Source organism: Heterodontus francisci, unplaced genomic scaffold (genome assembly GCF_036365525.1).
Source record: "Heterodontus francisci isolate sHetFra1 unplaced genomic scaffold, sHetFra1.hap1 HAP1_SCAFFOLD_436, whole genome shotgun sequence".
In the NCBI taxonomy this organism is placed as follows: domain Eukaryota; kingdom Metazoa; phylum Chordata; class Chondrichthyes; order Heterodontiformes; family Heterodontidae; genus Heterodontus; species Heterodontus francisci.
Window position 1 is genome coordinate 678,959 of NW_027141859.1, and position 6,000 is coordinate 684,958.

The window sequence follows — 6,000 nt, forward strand, 5'->3', positions numbered from 1 at the left end:
TGAATTTCCATGTTCTGATATTTAGGGAGACAGTGAATTGGCAACCCGATCGATGGAGAAGAAAATCGGGCTGAGTATAAAATGTGCTGGCAATTCATTATCCACTTTTTATATGTCAACACAACGAAATCACTCGCTCCAGACCTTGCTTCTCTCCTCCACTCCCCTGGTTGGTTGTTCCCAGCTCCTCGACCCCCCGCTCTCTGGCAACTCGCTTCCCACTTCCCCTCCTCCCCACAATGCTCCTGCTCTAGGCCGCGCCACTTCCCTCCTCTCGGCCACTCGCTCCCACGTTTAATTGTTCTCTGCATGCCTGCCGAAGAAGAAATGCATGCCATGAGGGGTGATGGGGTGACGGAGGAGCGAGTGGCCGAGAGGAGGGAAGCGGTACTGTCAAGAGCTGGGGTGGGGGAGCAGAGGGGGGGGGGAGCTGGAGACCGGGGTGGCATGAAGCGAGGAGTGGGGAACAATCGGACATGGGAGTGGGGGAACAGCGAGGTCTGCAGCGAGTGGCCGAGGGAGGAGAAAGATACCCTCCAAGAAGATGTAAAGGCATTGGAGAAGTACAGCAAAGATTCACGAGAATGGCACTGGGATGAAGAACTTCAGTGATGAAGATATGTTGCAGAAGTTGGGACTGTTTTCCTTGGCGAAGAAAAGGCTGAGAGGTGATTTGATCGAGGTATTCAAAATCATGAGGGGTCTGGACAGAGTGGATAGGGGGAAACTTCCCACTCATGAAAGGATCGAGAACGAGAGGGCACAGATTTAAAGCAATTGGTAAAAGAAGCAACAACGACATGAGGAAAAACTTCTTCACACAGGCAGTGGTTAGGATCTGGAATACACTGCCTGACAGTGTGGTGGAGGCAGGTTCAATCGAGGCATTCTAAAGGTAATTAGACTCTTATGTGAACAGGAAGAAAGTGCAGGGTTATGGGGAGAAGACGGGCGATTGGCATTAAGTCAATTGCTCATTCAGAGAGCCAGTGTGGGCACGATGGGGAAAATGGCATTCTTGTGCTCTGTAACAGTTCTGCAATTCTGTCAGAAGGGATACCTCTCGCCATTATGGTTAAAACTGCTGCTTTAAGGTCAAAATGGATTATGTGCTTGACTTCACTCTATGGTAAAAAAGACACAAGCACTCAAGTGGGTCAGTTATTGGGTTATTAGGCTCTGCTTGCATAATTGTATTAAAATGATTGGAGTAGAAATGTGCCGGATCAGACAGTCCTCAAATCACTTTCAGACCTGGAAATCTCCCCAAACCCCTCCACACTGGGATTAAATAGGGAGCTCCCACAGCCCTGTGCTGATGGAGGATTGGTTAAGGGGATGATTGTGATTGGTAGTTTGAAAGTTATGGCAGTGTTTTATTTAAGGGTCTCGCTCTGATTGGTCTATTTAGACATCCATGCCACCGTTGTGTTTATTTTACCATTGACTATGTACTTGTTGACCTTTCTGCCAATGGGAACAGTTTCTCCCCATTTGCTATGTCTGGATCTCTCTTGAGTTTCAACACTTCGATCAAATCTCCTCTTATTCTTCTTATCAGAAATAGCCCATCAGTGTCAGAAACTCCAAAATAAAAGCAAAATACTGCAGCTGCTGGAAATCTGAAGTAAAAACAAGAAATGCTGGAAATACTGTGCAGGTCTGACAGCATCTGTTGGAGAGAGAAGCAGTGTTCACGTTTCAGGTCAGTTCAAATGAATGGTCACTATCTGAAACGTTAAATCTACTTCTCTCTAAACAGATGCTGCCAGACCTGCGTTCTCTTGGTTCAGGTCCCCTGTTGCTCCATCGATCGGATTCGGGGGGGTGGGGGGGAGCGGTGGGCTGGCAATCACCGAGGCCCCTTGAACGCAGGCAAGACCTGGCATGGTGGAATCCAGCGTCGCCCCCCCCCACCACCAACTCCCCCACAACTCTAGCACCCCGCCCCCTGCCCACTCCACTCCACAGCCACAGCAATATGCTTCACGCTTAAATGCCCTGCGACATGGACTGGCAAGCCACTCAGTTCTCAAGGGCAATTAGGGATGGACAACAAATGCTGGCTTTGCCAGTGACGCCCACATCCCATGAAAGAATTTTTTAAAAAGGCTGATATCTACAAAGTGAAGCCATCGCTCACATATAGAACTGGATACTGAAAGGAACTATGTGAGTCCCAAATTCATATACAGTACCAGAGACTGATAGATCCAAAGTGAAGCCATCATTCACAGAAAGAACTGGAGACTGAAAGACACAGAATAAGTCCCACTTTCACATAAAGAACCAGAGACTGATAGATACAAAGCGAAGCCATCATTCACATATAGAACTGGAGACTGAAAGAAACAGAATGAGTCTCACTTTCACATAAAGGACCAAAGAGAGATAGACACAAAGTGAAGCCATCACTCACATATAGAACTGAAGACTGACAGACACAGAATGAGGCTCACATTCACATACACGACCACAGACTGATAAATACAAAGTGATTTCATCACTCACATATAGAACTGAAGACTGACAGACACAGAATGAGGCTCACATTCACATACACGACCACAGACTGATAAATACAAAGTGATTTAATCACTCACATAAGAACTAAAGACTGACAGGTACAGAATGAGGCTCACATTCATGTATAGTACCACAGTCTGTCAGATACAGAATGAATCACACACTGACACGCCACCATCGGAAAATAACAGAAAAATAATGAATCTCACACGCATATACAGTCCCAGAGACTGACTGATATAGAATGAAGGTTTCAGTCTCATGCAGTAACAGAGACTGACATATGCAAAATATGTCCCACATTCAAACACGCTATCAGAGATTGTCAGTTACAGCATTAATTCTGCAACCACACAGTGTGCCAGGGATTGATAAAAAGAAAATTAATTCAATGCACATATACTGTACCAGAGACTGACAGAATTATAAATCTGCTTGTATTTATAAGTTCACACACTGCCATAGAGTCGAAGAGTCGGGACATGATGCTAAAGCAGTACTAAACACTAGTTGGAGTGCAGCTAGAGTATTTCTGGTCACTGCTTTACAGGAAGGATGTGATCCTGCTAGAGGCGGTACAGAGGAGATTTCTGAGGGTATTGGCAGGATTGGATAATGTTAACTGTGATAAAATCGAAACATAGAATCATAGAACGTTTATGGCACAGAAAGAGGCCATTGTCCCATTGTGTCTGGGCTGGACAAAATACGAGCCATCCAGTCTAATCCCACCATCCAGCATTTGGTCCATAGCCCTGCAGGTTCGAGCATTTGAGGTGCAGATCCAGACATCTTTTAAATAGATTGAGGTTTTCTACCTTTAATACCCTGTCAGACAGCGAGTTTCAGACTTCCACCATGCTCCAGGAGAAAAAAAAACACTCATCCTCCCTCTCCTCTTTCTACCAAGCAATTTACATCTATGCCCCCCAGTCACTGACCTCTCTGATCAGGTAAATAGGTCCTTTACATTCACTCTATCCAGGCGCCTCACAATTTTGGACATTTCAAATCTCCCCTCAGTCTTCTCTGTTCCATGGAGAACAATTCCAGCCAATCCAATCTTATGCTGAGTATGCGGGGGCTGTTATCTTTGGAACTTTGGAGGGGTGAGGGGCAGAATATTGGAGGTCTTCAAAATTTACGAAGTGCCAAGATAGAGTGGACAGGAAGGACCTATTGCACTCTGCAGAAAGGTCAATATCAATGGGGCAAACATTTAAATTAATTGGCAGAAGGATTAGAGGAGAGTTCAGGAGTATTCATTTTCACCCAGAGGGCAATGGGTGGCCTGGAACTCACTGCCTGAAAGGGTGGTCGAAGCAGAAACCTTTATGACATGTTACACAATCTTAGACATGCACTTGACGTATTGTAGCATAGAGGGCTATGGACTAAAAGACAGAAAGTAAGATGAGACTGGACAGCACTTATGCGGCTGGCGTGGACACAATGGGCCGAATGGCCAATATCTGTGCGTGGAATTTTTAAGGATCTATGTTTTTAATTGATACTGTGTCATTCACTCTTTTTGTGAATGAGATCTTACATGTTATGTCGATCCCAGCCTGCTCTCATTGAATTAATGCAATATATTTCACATAGATACTATATGATGTTTCAGAACTGGTTCGCAGTTTATATCAGGCTGGACTAAGGGAATGGACATTTAAGTTAAATTATATGGGTAAGTTTTAAACTGGTATCTGAGTTTGTATACTGTATTTCCAGATCTCAATCTCAATCTGATCACAGACATTGAATTTGACTTGTTTCTAATTTATATGTCAGGGCATACTATGGGAATTAGTACCACCAATTTTAAACCCATAATGTGTCTGAATGTTGGAGTGATGTTTAATGAGAATCTCAGGGTACATTATTGGGATTCAAACAAGTGCCATCTTGTACCTAACTTGGAGCTAAGGCTGCACTATTGTGGGATTGACACAGTGACAATTTGATAGTGAGTTTGGACTGGAGTTTATGTGTCTGTCTGTCAGTGGGGCTGAGTTGCGGTGACATGGAAGCAGCGTCTATCCATTTATTTATATTCCATCTCTGGATATTGAAGATGGCGTGTTTAAGACAGCAGTTAGTGTTGATCTATCAGTCAGTGCAGGAGGAGAGAGAAAAGCAGAGGGGCTGGAGGGACAGAGAGAGACTAACTTGTATCTTTACATCAATCAATACAGCTCCATGTGCAAAGAACTTAACAATTTAATGATAGATATTGTTTAAAATACTCCAGGTAATGTCTGAGGTAAGCGATGGTATAATAGTGGTGCACATAGTTGCCTTCCAAGCAATAGATCCGGGATCGAACCTTGACCATCGCAAATCCCCAGCTTTTAATGCCTTTTATATCAGAAACTCAAGATCTGAACGGAATTTGATCCTGCCAACAGGGATTGTGTGCCTATAATGGGAAAGTGTTTCACACGAATGAAATAAAGCTTTTTAATGCTTTCTCTTTCATATCACATTACGTTTAGCTTCATATTCAGCTTTTCTATTGCTGCTTATTATCTGTCCTGAAGTGCACAGGAGAAAAGCAATAAAATTGCACGGCTTTAGTGAACTTCATTCATTTCCAGTATTTTTCCCCTCTGCTGCTTCCCGTTTCTTATTTAAATGTCCATTGTCTACCATGGGTGGGTTTTTCTTCAGAAAGATCAATCCTGCAGACGCCGGAAACCTGAAATAATAACAGAAGATGCTGGAAAGACTCAGCAGGCCACATAGCATCTGTGGAGGGAGGAAGGTGGGATGAACGTTTCGGGTCCAGAGTAGTGTCACCGATCTTAACCCTTAACCCGAGCTTCCCTCCCATACAGAAACTATAGGAGCTGATGGGTCTTACCAGCATTTTGAGCTTTGATTTGTATCTTATTTCTGTCTGTATTTCATCCCTTTCCCCTTGTAATGGTTTCTGTGAAACGTCCAGCGTTGTGCTCAGATCATCGTGTATTTATGTTTTGTTTATTTGAACTGATGTAAACAATGTAGAGTAAAATATAACAGGGCACATTTACAAAGAGCCAAGCAATGCAGTTAACCATTTTATCAAGACTTGATTGATTTGTTCTTCATTGGGTGATTTATTCTTTATCTGACAGACTGTGGTTCTGTATATGAATATGGGACTCTTTCTGCGTCTGTCTATCACCGCAACGATATTTGAGTAATGGCTTCACTTTGCATCTGTCAGTCTGTGGTACTGAATATGAGTGTGGGAATCATTCTCTCTCTTCAATCCACTATAATGTACTTGAGTGTCGGCTTCAGTTTGGACTAATGCAATTGAAATTTCGACTTACAGTCGGAGTCGAAGTGAGAGTTCTAGACTGATACGTGTGTGATATATTATTGGGATCAATTCAGTTCCCTTCAACCATGTATAGTGTGTCAATTCTATCTGATATTAAATGTGCAGTTAAGTGTACAGTGGCACAGTGTCTTTCAATGTGACAG